This window comes from Octopus sinensis, linkage group LG30 (assembly GCF_006345805.1).
Source record: "Octopus sinensis linkage group LG30, ASM634580v1, whole genome shotgun sequence".
Taxonomy (NCBI): domain Eukaryota; kingdom Metazoa; phylum Mollusca; class Cephalopoda; order Octopoda; family Octopodidae; genus Octopus; species Octopus sinensis.
The window spans coordinates 8,372,283-8,389,537 of NC_043026.1; the positions used below are offsets into that span (position 1 = coordinate 8,372,283).

A 17,255-nucleotide genomic window follows, 5' to 3' on the forward strand; every position below is an offset into this window, starting at 1 on the left:
GCGGTTCGGCAAAAGAAACCGATAGAATAAGTACTGGGCTTACAAAGAATAAGTCCCGGGGTCGAGTTGCTCGATTAAAGGCGGTGCTCCAGCATGGCCGCAGTCAAAATGACTGAAACAATAAAAAAAAAAATATATGTTATGTGTATGTGTGTCTCTGTGTTTGTTTGTCCCCCAAATTCACTTGACAACCAGTGTTGGTTTGTTTACGTCCCCATAGCTCAGCAGTTTTGACAAAAGAGACTGATAGCATAAGTACAAAGCTTCAGAAAGAAAAAAAATGGGAAAAAAATGAATACTGCAATGGATTCAGTTGACTGAACCCTTAAAGGCAGTGCCCCAGCATGGCCACAGTTTAACAAGCAAAAGATAAAATTTGAAGGAGAATGAAAGCTGAGACTGAACCCAGAACCATGTGGTTGGTAAACAAGCTACTTACCACACAGCCTCTCCTGCACCTATGTAATATATGTAATTCTATGACATGTGTGATGTGTGTGTGTGTGTGTGTGTGTTATTTGAGTGTCTACCCTAAGGGCAAGCTTATGTTGTCCAGTACAGAACTCCCTACGTCAGACAAAGTAGTTAGAGGTGTGATAAGACTATCAAAAGTGGACACACTGCTAGGGGTTTTATGTCAAGCTGTGATGTCTTTGGGTGGGGGAAGGATTTGTAGCTTTCACGATGATGGGTGAATGCCTAATAGATGCAAGGATAATATTAGTATATACTCTTTACTCTCTTTTACTTGTTTCAGTCATTTGACTGCGGCCATGCTGGAGCACCGCCTTTTAGCCGAGCAACTCGACCCTGGGACTTATTCTTTTTGTAAGCCCAGTACTTATTCTATCGGTCTCTTTTTGCCGAACCGCTAAGTAACGGGGACATAAACACACCAGCATCGGTTGTGAAGCAATGCTACGGGGACAAACAGACACATAAACACACACATACATATATATATATATATATATATATATATTATATATATATATACATATATATGACGGGCTTCTTTCAGTTTCTGTCTACCAAATCCACTCACAAGGCTCTGGTCGGCCCAAGGCTATAGTAGAAGACACTTGCCCAAGGTGCCACGCAGTGGGACTGAACCTGGAACCATGTGGTTCGTAAGCAAGCTACTTACCACACAGCCACTCCTGCGCCTAATATTTCTAATATCAACATATATATATGTATGACGGGAAGGTTTACGAAAATAAACAAAAGACGAAGGCAGGTGGCGTACAAACAAACAATTGTATTAGTATGGCACTCAGGAATAGAAATAAAACAAGTCTTTTACATTTCGAGCCTACGCTCTTCGACAGAAAGATACCCAGAAAAGAAACAAGGAGAGAAAAAAATGCATGTAGGAGCTAACGGTCCATCATGGCGTTCTGTATGTATGTATATATATACACACACACACACATATATATATATATACATACATTTATGCACAAGCACACACACATAAACATACATAAATACACATAGATCTGACGAAGCTACAAGGTGATACATAAGCACTCAGCTCTGAGAGCATTTTGTCTGATAGCAGAAACAACTGTAAGTGTTAATGGCATTCATGATACCGTGTACCCCTGACTAATACTTCTTTCTGAAGCATGTATACATAATGAGTTCTAGCACCAGTTTATTAGTAATAGCACACACACTTAGACATGGGGGGGGGAGTCCTTCTTAAGAAGGTTGTTGCCCAAACCCCGGCATCCTGTCTCCATAATGGTGGCAGCTATTATTGTCAAGTCTTCATCATCAGGGCCATTAGCATTCATACTCAAAGCCATCACTTTGACATCATCTTCTAACATCATCATCATCATCATCATCAACACAGCCGCCACCACCACCCCACCATTATCAGCAACACAACCTCCACCATCATCATCATCATCATCATCATCGCCATCATCATCATCATCATCATCATCATCACCATCACCATCATTACCATCGTCATTATCATTATCAACGCAGCTGTCACCACCATCATCACCACCACCATCACCACCATCATCACCATAACCATCATCATCACCACCATCATCATCATCATCACCACCACTACCATCCTCATCATCACCATCATCTTCACCATCATCATCATCTTCACCATCATCATCATCACCACCACCACCACCACCATCATCATCACCATCACCATCACCACCATCACAGCCGCCACCACCATCATCATCAGCAAAGCAACCACCACCACAACCATCTTTCATTACTACCACCATCACCATCACCATCATCATTATCATCATCACCACCATCATCATCACCATCATCCCCATCACCATCATCATCACCACACCTTCATCTCTGCCATCCCCACCCCCCACCGCCCCGCTCCTTCTTCCCATTGTTGATATTACCATCACCATTTCCTCTCCCTAAACAAACAGAACCCACTTGAACTCAAGTGCAAACCCATTGACGCCCTTGGCCCTCCTCACATCCCCTGACAACACCACCACACCACCACCACCACCACCACACAGGCAAGGGAAACCTTCAGCATCATAGCTAGAACTGGTAGAAATAGCAGCCAAATCTCCCTCAAATCACACCCTACTGTCTTATGTATGAGTCAATGAGGAAGACCTCGAGATGAGAGCTAGACCTGGTAGAAATAGCAGCAAATCTCCTCAAATCACACCTTACTGCCGTATGTATGAGTCAATGAGGAAGACTCGAGATGAGAGCAGACCTGGTAGAAATAGCACTAAATCTCCCTCAAATCCACCCTACTGTCTTATGTTGAGTCAATGAGGAAGACCTCGAGATGAGAGCTAGACCTGGTAGAAATAGCAGCCAAATCTCCCTCAAATCACACCTTACTGCCGTATGTATGAGTCAATGAGGAAGACCTCGAGATGAGAGCTAGACCTGGTAGAAATAGCAGCTAAATCTCCCTCAAATCACACCCTACTGTCTTATGTATGAGCCAATGGGGGCGATCTCTCTATCGTAGGTAGACCTGGTAGAAATAGCAGCCAAATCTCCCTCAACTCACACCTTACTGCCGTATGTATGAGCCAGTGAGGGAGATCTCTCTATCGTGGCTAGACCTGGTAGAAATAGCAGCTAAATCTCCCTCAAATCACACCCTACTGTCTTATGTATGAGCCAATGAGGGAGATCTCTCTATCGTGGCTTGACCTGGTAGAAATAGCAGCCAAATCTCCCTCAAATCACACCTTACTGTCGTATGATGATCAATGAGGAAGACCTCGAGATGAGAGCTAGACCTGGTAGAAATAGCAGCTAAATCTCCCTCAATCACACCCTACTGTCGTATGTATGAGCCAATGGGGGCGATCTCTCTATCGTGCTAGACCTGGTAGAAATAGCACTACATCTCCCTCAAATCACACCCTACTGTCTTATGTATGAGCCAATGGGGGCGATCTCTCTATGTGGCTAGACCTGTGGAAATAGCAGCCAAATCTCCCTCAAATCACACCTTACTGCGTATGTATGAGCCAGTGAGGGAGATCTCTCTATCGTGGCTACCTGGTAGAAATAGCAGCTAAATCTCCCTCAAATCACACCCTACTGTCTTATGTATGAGCCAATGAGGGAGATCTCTCTATCGTGGCTTGACATGGTAGAAATAGCAGCCAAATCTCCCTCAAATCACACCTTACTGTCGTATGTATGAGTCAATGAGGAAGACCTCGAGATGAGAGCTAGACCTGGTAGAAATAGCAGCTAAATCTCCCTCAAATCACACCCTACTGTCGTATGTATGAGCCAATGGGGGCGATCTCTCTATCGTTGCTAGACCTGGTAGAAATAGCAGCTAAATCTCCCTCAAATCACACCCTACTGTCTTATGTATGAGCCAATGGGGGCGATCTCTCTATTGTGGCTAGACCTGGTGGAAATAGCAGCCAAATCTCCCTCAAATCACACCTTACTGCCGTATGTATGAGCCAGTGAGGGAGATCTCTCTATCGTTGCTAGACCTGGTAGAAATAGCAGCCAAATCTCCCTCAAATCACACCCTACTGTCTTATGTATGAGCCAATGGGGGCGATCTCTCTATCATGGGTAGACCTGGTAGAAATAGCAGCCAAATCTCCCTCAAATCACACCTTACTGCCGTATGTATGAGCCAGTGAGGGCAATCTCTCTATCGTGGCTAGACCTGGTAGAAATAGCAGCCAAATCTCCCTCAAATCACACCTTACTGCCGTATGTATGAGCCAGTGAGGGAGATCTCTCTATCGTGGCTAGACCTGGTAGAAATAGCAGCCAAATCTTCCTCAAATCACACCTTACTGCCGTACGTATGAGCCAATGAGGGAGATCTCTCTATCGTGGGTAGACCTGGTAGAAATAGCAGCCAAATCTCCCTCAAATCACACCTTACTGACGTATGTATGAGCCAGTGAGGGAGATCTCTCTATCGTGGCTTGACATGGTAGGAATAGCAGCCAAATCTCCCTCAAATCACACCCTACTGTCGTATGTATGAGTCAATGAGGAAGACCTCTACATGAGAGCTAGACCTGGTAGAAATAGCAGCCAAATCTCTCTCAGATCACACCCTACTGTCATATGTATGAGTCAATGAGGAAGACCTCTACATGAGAGCTAGACCTGGTAGAAATAGCAGCCAAATCTCCCTCAAATCACACCTTACTGCCGCATGTATGAGCCAGTGAAGGCGATCTCTATATAGTGGCTAGGCCTAGTAGAAATAGCAGCCAAATCTCCCTCAAATCATGCTGTGACATCCTGTGTATGTATAGATGTAATTACGAGCCAGTGATGGAGATCTCTGCATTTGAACTTTTGTGTGTAGAGAGCCGGAAGGAAAGCTGTGAAACATTTTGTATGACGCACCAAGGTCTCTCTCTGCCAGCTCACCACTTTGGGGTGGCAACAAGTATTGTGGGGAGGAGGGGGGAGAGTAGCTGTAGAAGATAAAGAAAAGAGGGTAAGGGAACAATGGAAGGAAGCAGAAAGGGGTGGCGAGTGGCTATAGATAGGTATGTGGTGGGGGTGGGGAAGCTGGTTGGGTTAGGGTTAGGGTCACTACTGCATGACAGCACATCCACTGAGTGGCCCCAGGTGGCAGATGGACGTGTTAGAAATAGCTGCCACACGTCCTTCGTGGTCTGCGACAGCAATAACGGTAGTGGTGATGTTGGTGATGATGCTGATGGTGGCTTTACCTGGCAGATAGATGTGCTAGAAATAACTGCCACATGTCCTTCGTGGCCAAAGATAGTAGTAGTGGTAGTAGCAACGATTATGGTGGTAGTGGTGATGGTGGAAATGGTGATGGTGATAATGGTGGTGGTGGTGATGGTGGTAGTGGTGTTGGTGGTGGTGATGATCATGGTGTTGGTGGTTGTAGTGATGGAGGTAGTGATGATGATGGTGGTAGTGGTGATGGTAGAAAAGGTGATGGTGTTAATGGTGGTGGTGGTGATGGTGGCAGTGATGGTGGTGTTGGTGATGGTGGTAGTGGTGTTGGTGGTGGTAGTGATGGAGGGAGTGATGACGGTGGTGGTGGTGGTGGTGATGGTGGAAGTGATGGTGGTGGTGGTGGGAGGTGATGATGATGATGGTGGTGGTGGATGATGATGGTGATGATGATGGTGGTGATGATGATGGTGATGATGGTGGTGGTGGTAGTGGTGTTGGTGGTGATGGTGGTGGTGATGATGATGGTGATGATGATGATGGTGATGATGATGGTGATGATGGTGGTGGTGATGATGTTGGTGATGATGGTGATGATGGTGATGGTGGTGGTGATGATGGTGGTGATGGTGGTGGTGATGGTAGTGGTGGTAGTGGTGGTGTTGGTGTTGGTGGTGATGATGATGATGGTGTTGGTGGTGGTAGTGATGATGATGGTAGCGGTGGGAGTGGTGATGATGATGAACAGCTGATGAGTGAGATTACATGATGAGGTAGGCATCCCATCATTCACCAGTTCTATAAACAAGCACATCCTCCTTCTTAGAAACTCCAGACCTCCAGGGTGTATAAAAAGGAGAAAAAAAATATATATACACCCAGATGAAAGGGAGATAGCAGAGAGAGAGAGTTATTTTAGGTATTTCACCCCTGCTTGACCCCAGCTTCCTTTTCATCCTTATCATCATCATCATCACATTCACAATTATAAATTCTTGAAGGAGTAGAGGAGAGAGACCTCTACGTGGTAGGGAGAGTTGACAGAAATAGCAGCCAAATCTCCCACAAATCACACCCTACTGCCTTGTGTATGGGCCAATGAGGCAGACCTCTACGTGGTAGCTAGATCTGGTAGAAATAGCAGCCAAATCTCCCACAAATCACACCCTACTGCCTTGTGTATGGGCCAATGAGGCAGACCTCTACGTGGTAGCTAGATCTGGTAGAAATAGCAACCAAATCTCCCACAAATCACACCCTCGTTGGGCCAATGAGGCAGACCTCTACGTGGTAGCTAGATCTGGAAGAAATAGCAGCCAAATCTCCCACAAATCACACCCTACTGCCCTGTGTATGTATGTGTGTATGGGCCAATGAGACAGACCTCTATGTGGTAGCTAGATCTGGAAGAAATAGCAGCCAAATCTCCCACAAATCACACCCTACTGCCCTGTGTATGTATGTGTGTATGGGCCAATGAGACAGACCTCTATGTGGTAGCTAGATCTGGAAGAAATAGCAGCCAAATCTCCCACAAATCACACCCTACTGCCCTGTGTATGTATGTGTGTATGGGCCAATGAGACAGACCTCTATGTGGTAGCTAGATCTGGAAGAAATAGCAGCCAAATCTCCCACAAATCACACCCTACGCCTTGTGTATGGGCCAATGAGGCAGACCTCTACGTGGTAGCTAGATCTGGCAGAAATAGCAGCCAAATCTCCCACAAATCACACCCTACTGCCCTGTGTATGTATATATGTGTGTATGGGCCAATGAGGTAGACCTCTACGTGGTAGCTAGATCTGGCAGAAATAGCAGCCAAATCTCCCACAAATCACACCCTACTGCCCTGTGTATGTATATATGTGTGTATGGGCCAATGAGGCAGACCTCTACGTGGTAGCTAGATCTGGCAGAAATAGCAGCCAAATCTCCCACAAATCACACCCTACTGCCTTGTGTATGGGCCAATGAGGCAGACCTCTACGTGGTAGCTAGATCTGGCAGAAATAGCAGCCAAATCTCCCACAAATCACACCCTACTGCCCTGTGTATGTATATATGTGTGTATGGGCCAATGAGGTAGACCTCTACATGGTAGCTAGATCTGGCAGAAATAGCAGCCAAATCTCCCACAAATCACACCCTACTGCCCTGTGTATGTATATATGTGTGTATGGGCCAATGAGACAGACCTCTATGTGGTAGCTAGACCTGGAAGAAATAGCAGCCAAATCTCCCACAAATCACTCACTGCTGTCTTGTGCACGTATGAGCTAATAAGGGAGACCTCAAATTAGTAGCTAGACCTGACAGAAATAGCAGCCAAATCTCCCTCAAATCACACTCTACTGTCTTATGTGTGTGTATAGATATGTATGGTATGAACCAATAAATGAGACCACTGCATTCTAACTAAATTTGATAGAAATAGCAACCAAATCTCCCTCAAATCACACCCATACTGCCTTATGTATGTATGAGCCAATGTGGAAGACCTCTACATGGTAGCTTGACATGGTAGAAATAGCAGCCAAATCCCTCTCAAATCACACTCTACTATCATATGAATGTATACAACGAGGGAGATTTCTACATTATAACTAGACCAGGTAAAAACAACAGCCAAATCTCTCTCAGCTCACATCCTGCTGTCTTATGCCTGTGTATACATTATGTATAAAGCCCATGAGGGAGACCTCTACATTGGTAGCTAGACCTGCTAGAAATAGCAACCAAGTCTTCCTCAAATTATGTATGTATAAGCCCATGAAGGAGACCTCTACATTGGTAGCTAGACCTGCTAGAAATAGCAACCAAGTCTTCCTCAAATTATGTATGTATAAGCCCATGAGGGAGACCTCTACATTGGTAGCTAGACCTGCTAGAAATAGTAACCAAGTCTTCCTCAAATTATGTATGTATAAGCCCATGAGGGAGACTTCTACATTGGTAGCTAGACCTGCTAGAAATAGCAACCAAGTCTTCCTCAAATTATGTATGTTTAAGCCCATGAGGGAGACCTCTACATTGGTAGCTAGACCTGCTAGAAATAGCAACTAAATCTCCTTCAAATTATGTATATATAAATGTATGTGTGAGCCAGTGAGGGAGACCACTATATCACAACAGTGATTAAAATGATGACGACGGCTACATAATGAAGATGATGATGGCGATGATGATGATGATGAACATGATGACAACGATGATGATAATGATAGGGATGAGGAAAATAATGAGGACAATGATGGTAATAACATTAATGCTGATGATGGTGGTGTTGATGGTTACAACAACAGCAACATAGATCTTCCACTCAAAGCTGCTCAGTTGAACAGCTGTGAATTGGTTGAGCATCAAACAGAGAGAGATGGTGGTGCATTTTTGCACCACCATCTCTCTCTTAGCTGCAATAAATTTTTGATTTGAATTCTTTAGTTTTGTCCCATTCCACTTGGCATCCAGGTGTCAATGAATGGTTGAATGACCAAATCCAAGCTTCTCTGCTAATTCCTCAACAGTTACAATGGGATTTTGTTCCACGAGGATTTGCAGGATGTCCTCATCAGGCTCTGCAGATCTTCCAGGATGAGGCTCATCTACTCGGCCATAGTTTCCGGCATGGAATTTCTGGAACCACTGTTGACTCTGGCTTACACTCAATGTCCGATTTCCATCATCATCATCAGCCATCATTTTAAATTTGGCTCGTGTCCCCGTTAATGGGGGTGACCAAATCTACCTCAGTGCCATAGCAACTGCCCACACACCACACATTTCTCTCACCATTGCTCTCTCAGCCCCTTTTCAAAATTGCCATCTCTCTCTCCCTTAAACACCATATCTCACTCCCATACAGCATTGCCGCTCTCACATATAGCACCTTGAGTTCAAATCGCACCAGAGTCAACTCTGCCTTTCACCATTCCTAAGGGTGAACGGGGAAGGGAGTCAGTGAAGTAAAGTACCATACCAGTCATTTACAATGGACACTGAAAAAAAAAATCATTATTTTTTGTGGTATGTTTTAAAAAAATTTCCTGAGTCAGGAGGGAAGGCAATACCAAAAGAGTGACATCAAAAGAATGTTAAGCAAAAAAAAAGAAAGAAAGAAAGAAAATAATGACAACCATTTCCAACTGACTCATGGGTGTTCTAGAAAATACTTTGAAGAATAGGAAGTGAAAACGTCATGTAGCGAATAGTAGTAAGAGCCCTTCATTGCTGCTCCCTTCACTCCCACTTCAAATGGACCACTGCATGCCAAGTCATCAAACGATACACCTACTGCACACTAAAGGACCAAAAGCGAGAACATTCGAGAGACTTTTATCTCAGTCACTTGACTGCGGCCATGCTGGAGTATCGTCTTGAAAAATTTTTAGTTGAACTTATCGACCACAGAACTTGTTTTTCTAAAAACTTGGTACTTATTCTATCGGTCCCTTTTGCTGAACTGGGGGGGGGGGTCGATGTAATCACCTAGTCTCTCTCATCCCACAAAATTTCAAGCCTTGTGCCTTTAGTAGGACAGGTTATTATGATTCACTCTAGAACATTCATCATCATCATCATCATCATCGTTTAGCGTCTGCTTTCCATGCTAGAATGGGTTGGACGGTTCGACCGGGGGTCTGGGAAGCCAGAAGGCTGCACCAGGCCCAGTCTGATCTGGCAGTGTTTCTACAGCTGGATGCCCTTCCTAACGCCAACCACTCCGAGAGTGTAGTGGGTGCTTTTTACGTGCCACCGGCATGGAGGCCAGGCGAGGCTAGCAAACGGCCACGATCTGTTGGTGCTTTTTACGTGCCACTGGAACGGGGGCCAGGCAGGGCTGGCAACGGCCACGTTCGGATGGTGCTTTTTACGTGCGACCGGCACGAGGCCAGTCAGGGCAGTGCTATCTATTTATCAACAACTTTATAAACATGCAGACCTTCAACCAGTAACTATTGGGTCATCCCATAAATAATGCAGTTTTTTTTAATATTTCTTTTATTTTTCAAAATGAAGATAAACAAAATTCTTTTTTAATCTGAAATATACTCTCTTCATTTTCTACAATGCTCTTCCATAAGTCTCGTTCTTCCAAAATTCCCTTGTCCATGACAAAAATTACTCCTCCACTACTGAAGGCGCAGGAGTGGCTGTGTGGTAAGTAGCTTGTTTACCAACCACATGGTTCCGGGTTCCGTCCCACTGCGTGGCACCTTGAGCAAGTGTCTTCTGCTATAGCCTCGGGCCGACCAAAGCCTTGAGAGTGGATTTGGTAGACGGAAACTGAAAGAAGCCCGTCGTATATATGTATATATATATATATATTATATATAATATATATATAATGCGTGTGTGTGTTTGTGTGTCTGTGTTTGTCTCCCTAGCATTGCTTGACAACCGATGCTGGTGTGTTTATGTCCCCGTTACTTAGCAAAATGATGCAGGTAGTTTATCCCATTCCCCCCTGACTTTTAGTTCATGCAATTGAAAAAACCGCATTATTTATGGGATGACCCAATGCATATATATATATATATATATATACATATATACCAGGGACATGCCACCTTGAATAAAATAGTTCGATAGCAACCTTTTCCTTTCATGGCAAAATATGCACCTAATTCAATAAAATTATGATGATTTCTCTGATTACTCTCATTGAAATACAAAATATTTAATTTTTTTGTAGATTAGGTAGGCATAATTCACCCCTGCTTTTCAATCTCAGTATTTAAGCTGTGCATAGTAATGCCGTAGTACACTTGTTGCGTACACTCCTACAACATCGTTTTCTTTATGTGTTATAAAGGCAGAAGGAAATCTGCCTTCAACTCAGTCATGTGTGTGTGTTTCGCTGATTTTTTTATGTGTTTTGCTACATAAACATCATCAGCTGCCTACCCTGAGTAATTACTGACAGTACATGCTTGATATATACATTCATACATACATATATGTATAGCTACTACGCACATTTTTTTCTCTCCTTGTTTTTTTCTGTGTATCTTTCTGTCGAAGAGCGTAGGCTCGAAACGTAAATGACTTTTTCTATTCCTGAGCGCCATACTAATACATCTGTTTGTCTGTACCCCACCTGCCTTCGTCTTTTGTTTATTTTTGTAAACCTTCCCTTTATATATATATGTGTATATATATATATATATATTATATATATATTATATATATATATATATATATACTCTCCTTACTCTCGTTTACTCGTTGCAGTCATTTGACTGCGGCCATGCTGGAGCACCGCTTTTAGTCGAGTAAATCGCCCCCGGGACTTATTCTTTGCCTCTTCTCCATCAATTCCCAAGCACTGATTATAATTAATTTTGATGCTATTGACACAACCAAATTGAATAGTACTTCCCAAGTGTTGAAACCATAATGACATCCAACAGGCAGCTAATGATGGGAGCACATGTTTGATTTGCTTGTGATCTGTGGATCAATAGTCTGGTTGTCCTAAGTTGTCCTTCACTTTAAGTTGGCTGAACTTGTTAAAAGGTTCTTACTTTCTTAGTATTAAATTTCTTCTACGCTTCGTACTTATAGGAATATCATAATTTATGTTTAAAACTTGATGTTTGTATTTATATTAATAAATAAGCAAGTATAGATTTAATGGACATATTACTCAAACTTTTTTCTTCCGCTTCTTGTCCATCAATTCGCAGACACTGTTTTATGTTTTTAATGCTATTGACACAACCAAATCGAATTGTACTGCCCAAGTGTCAAAACCATAATAATATTAACTAGGCAGCTGATGAAGGGAGTACAAGTTTGACATGTTTGTTGTTTGTAAATCTTTTATATATCTAGTCTTATAGTTTCAAGTTGTCCTTCATTTTCAAAGGGCTGAACTCACAAGGCTTTGGTCGGCCCGGGGCTATAGCAGAAGACACTTGTCCAAGATGCCACGCAGTGGGACTGAACCTGGAACCATGTGGTTGGTTAGCAAGCTACTTACCACACAGCCACTCCTGCGCCTATGTTAGCACATTTACACATGAACGTATTGATACATTAATAACACACACAAACGCATTGCATATCAACACCAAACACACTGTAATTACACACACATATACACAAAGACATTATTGCACATTGGCACTCAAGCACATACACACGCATGCACACGCACACACAGATATAATCAGCAGCAATCTTAATTAAGGCATAATTATCAAATTACTGAGAAATGGGTTTTGATTTAACAGATGGTGATATTGGTAAAGAGGAATGTTGAGGCAACGGTGATGGTGGTGAGGAATTACACACACACACACACATTCTCTCTCTCTCTCTCTTTTTCTTTTAGACACACATTTTTCTCTTACAGACACACACACACACTCTCTCTCTCTCTCACACACACACACATACACACATTCTCTCTCTCACAGACACTCTCTCTCTCTTTCTTTTAGACACACATATTTTTCTCTTACAGACACACACACACACACACTCTCTCTCTCTCACACACACACACACTCTCTCTCTCACAGACATACTCTCTCTCTCTTTTTCTTTTAGACACATATTTTTCTCTTACAGATACACACACACACACACACATTCTCTCTCTCTCTCATACACACACACACTCTCTCTCTCTCTCTCACAGACACACTCTCTCTCTCTTTTTCTTTTAGACACACACATATTTTTCTCTTACAGACACACACACACACACACACTCTCTCTCTCTCACACACACACTCTCTCTCTCTCTCTCTCACTCACAGACATACTCTCTCTCTCACAAACACACACACACATACACTGGCATGTGCATACATATAGGTGTGTATGTATGGACAAAGGCCCTCGTCTCACAGGCTTGTGGATGGCTGTGCCATATAAAAAGCTCCCCTTTCAGTGCTGCACAAAAGGCACTTGTGTGGGCGTCACATATGGAGCATCTGCAACTGTGCCGCTTCTAATGCACCCGTGCTCATGCCATGTAGAAATCACTTGGTTCAGTGCCATAAAAAGCACCCATGCTGGTACCACATAGAAGGCACCTAGGATGCTCTGTAAAGGGCACTGAGCCATAGAAATCATAGCCGATGTTGGCATGTTTACATCCCTGTAACCTAGCAGTTCAGCAAAAAACACTGATATAATAAGTCCTGGGGTTGACTTTTTTTTTTTTTTTTTTACTAAAGGCGATGCTCCAGCAAGGCCGGTCAAGTGACTGAAACAAGTAACAATATATATATGTGTGTATATTTAAAGGGCTAACAAAACCACTTGGTGGTCAGCCGTATGCTTGATCGTAGGTGATCTACTTCTAGCATACGGCTGACCACCTAGTGGTTTTTAGCCCTTTAAATATACACATATATTAGAATTTTCTCTGATTTTCATATTTTTGTATGCTAGGCTACTGGTTTTAAATTGATATTAATTAAATTAATATTCAATTTATCTCCCTCATTATTTAAATGTTTATATATATATATATAGCTACTGCACGCATTTTTTTTCTCTCCTTCTTTCTGTGTTTTTCTCTCTCTGTGTATCTTTCTGTTGAAGAGCGTAGGCTCGAAACGTTAAAGACTTGTTTTATTTATATTTCCTGAGCGCCATACTAATACAATTGTTCGTTTGTTTTCCACCTGCCTTCGTCTTTTGTTTATTTTCATAAAGCTTCCCGTTATATATATATATATATATATAGGCGCAGGAGTTGCTGTGTGGTAAGTAGCTTGCTAACCAACCACATGGTTCCGGGTTCAGTCCCACTGCGTGGCATCTTGGGCAAGTGTCTTCTGCTATAGCCCCGGGCCGACCAAAGCCTTGTGAGTGGATTTGGTAGACGGAAACTGAAAGAAGCCTGTCGTATATATAAGTGTGTGTGTGTGTTTGTGTGTCTGTTTGTGTCTCCCCCTAGCATTGCTTGACAACCGATGTTGGTGTGTTTACATCCCCGTCACTTAGCGGTTCGGCAAAAAGATACCGATAGAATAAGTACTGGGCTTACAAAGAATAAGTCCCGGGGGTCGATTTGTTCGACTAAAAAGGTGGTGCTCCAGCATGGCCGCAGTCAAATGACTGAAATAAGTAAAAGAGTAAGAGTATACACACACACACACACACATGTGTGTGTGTGTGTGTATATGACTATATACGTGTGTGTGTGTGTGTGTGTATGTGTGTGAGAAGCAATTCAGACTGAAAAGAAGGTCAGACCAAATTGCTAAGAATGAGGACAAAGAACTGATTCTTCCCCCCACTTCCCACATTTTACCATTTACCATTCCTGCAAATCTCAGCAGAGTTAAAGCGGGGGGGGGGTAAAGGAAGGGCTGGGTTGCTTTTGTAGAAGGAGAGGCAGAGAGAGAGAGAGAGAAGAAAAGGGTCGCCAATTTTCCCATGAAGTGAGTCAGACTTACATAGGGATATCAATTAACATCCACAGCCAAGTTGCTTCAGTTAAAAGGAGGTGATGGTGGGGTGAGGGTTGCAGTTGGGGGCCTAGTGATATTTTGATGGTGGAGGTGATGGTGGTGGTGGTGGTGGTTTGATTCAGAACAGTGAGGGATGGGGCAGAGACAGTTAAGTAACATGAGAAATACAGAGCTGGCAGAAGGGTTAGCACGCGGGGCGGGGCGAAAAGCTTAGCGGTATTTCGTTTGTCGTTACGTTCTGAGTTCAAATTCTGCCGAGGTCGACTTTGCCTTTCATCTTTTCGGTGGGGTCGATAAATAAAGTACCAGTTTCCAACTGGGGTCGATGTAATCGACTTAATCCCTTTGTCTGTCCTTGTTTGCCCCCTCTATGTTTAGCCCCTTGTGGGCAGTAAAGAAATACATTTTAAGTTTTTTAAATTTCTCATTTATACATATATATATAGGCGCAGGAGTGGCTGTGTGGTAAGTAGCTTGCTAACCAACCACATGGTTCCGGGTTCAGTCCCACTGCATGGCACCTTGGGCAAATGTTTTCTACTATAGCCTCAGGCCAACCAAAGCCTTGTGAGTGGATTTGGTAGACGGAAACTGAAAGAAGCCCGTCGTATATATGTATATATATATATATATATATATATATATATAATATATATATATAATATATATAATAGATATATATATATTATATATATATATATGTATATATATATACTAAGCAATAAAGGGTTTAGCAACGAATTGCCTTACCACATACCGAATTTAGAAATAAAGCTCAAGAGTTTAGCTATTTCTTCTACTAAAAAGGGAGATGATCTCCCTTTTTAGTAGAAGAAATAGCTAACTCTTTGACTGCTATTTCTAAATTCGGTATGTGGTAAGGCAATTCGTTGCTAAACCCTTTATTGCTTAGTATTACTTAAATTTCCTCGAATGAGGCTTTTACATGCCGAAGACTACTTGGTGTAATTGATAATTATTCCAAATTAATTAATTTCACCCTTCATTATTATGTATATATATATCTTATATATATATATATATATATATGTAATATATATATATATATATTATGTATGTGTGGTGTGTGTTTGTGTGTTTGTCCCCCTAGCATTGCTTGACAAAACCGATGCTGGTGTGTTTACGTCCCCGTTCGGCAAAAGAGACCGATAGAATAAGTACTGGGCTTACAAAAGAATAAGTCCCGGGGTCGATTTGCTCGACTAAAGGCAGTGCTCCATATATATACGATGGCCTTCTTTCAGTTTCCATCTACCAAATCCACTCACAAGGCTTTGGTCGGCCCGAGGTTATAGTAGAAGACACTTGCCTGTGGTGCCACGCAGTAGGACTGAACCCGGAACCATGTGGTTGGTAAGCAAGCTACTTACCACACAGCCACTCCTGTGCCTATTAATGGGATGATTACAGCACCTAGGTTTCCCAAGCGGTCACCCATCTAAGTACTAATTAGGCTCGATGTTGCCTAACTTCGGTGATCGGACGAGAACCGGTGCTTTTAACGTGATATGGCCGTAAGCAGTTAGTTTATAATAGTTAAAAAGTTAGTTTATAAAAATAATTTATTTACCTAGTTTAAAAAATTATTTAGGATTGACTACTTACAACTAGCTAGCACGGATGCGCGTGTGCACGCACCAGGACCACTGTTCGCTTGTACTACATCCATCCATCCATACATACATAAAGCCATAACCACTCATAATAAAAAGGAATACTGGTGGAATATTCCAGTGAAAACCTCAATAGACCTGATATAATGGTTTGGGATAGAGAAGAGAAACTGTGCATTGAAGATTGGTGAAAAAGAGAACACCTATGCTGAACTATCTAGATTACAAGTTCAGGTTTATACCTGTAATTGTAGGGGCCTGGGATATGTAACACACTGCCTAGATACCAATCTTGAGAAAGCAGGCTTCTCAAATTCAGAACTGAGAAATCTGATTTTAAGACTACAGATCCAACCCATCAGTAGAACTGTAAAAATCTGTAAAACTTTCCAGAAGTTTATCATTTAAATATATATGAGCATGTCTAGATATGTAGCTATATGCATGAGAAGACATACATATAACAAAACATAAAAATCTGCATGTACACACACATACATACATATCCTGTTGATGTTGAAATTCCAATGAAGGAGCCTTGGATCTAGGTTAGAAACCGGCTTTTTCTCTATTGGCAAGAAATCTTGAAATAAAGCTGAAAAATGGTGTCATACATGCATACCTACATACGTACTAATACACACACACACACACACACACACATCTTGGTTCCACACTTGCACACAGATTCTCTTTAAATTCAAATGTCTTGTTCTGAATGAAAATCTTCCACCAAACCCTTAATCACGATTTATGTTCCTGACACTAGCTGAATAAATAACTAAGTTATTTTACTAAATTCTTTGTTATATTCAAAATTGATTGATAGAAATATGGAGCATCTCAACAGAAATATGGTAAGAAAAGGGTTAAGAAGAAAACTATACCGCAGAAGAAATGGGGGAAGGAGACTTCAATGTGGTCTGTCTATATGCTAGAAATAACAGCCTAAATATGGTAAAGAAAAGGGTTAAGAAGAAAAATAATCGG

The 17,255-nt window shown here is 42.3% G+C and overlaps 2 protein-coding genes and 1 non-coding gene across 4 annotated transcripts in view; all 3 read right to left on the reverse strand.

Annotated features, from left to right (window-relative positions):
• Positions 1-17,255, reverse strand: part of LOC118768538 — a 492,176-nt gene that overhangs the window by 353,142 nt on the left and 121,779 nt on the right. The window lies entirely within an intron of this gene.
• Positions 1-17,255, reverse strand: part of LOC115226763 (laminin subunit alpha) — a 50,421-nt gene that overhangs the window by 29,317 nt on the left and 3,849 nt on the right. The window lies entirely within an intron of this gene.
• LOC115226825 lies at positions 16,054-16,172 on the reverse strand. The gene has a single exon (XR_003883037.1). It is a non-coding gene; the product is annotated as a 5S ribosomal RNA (ribosomal RNA).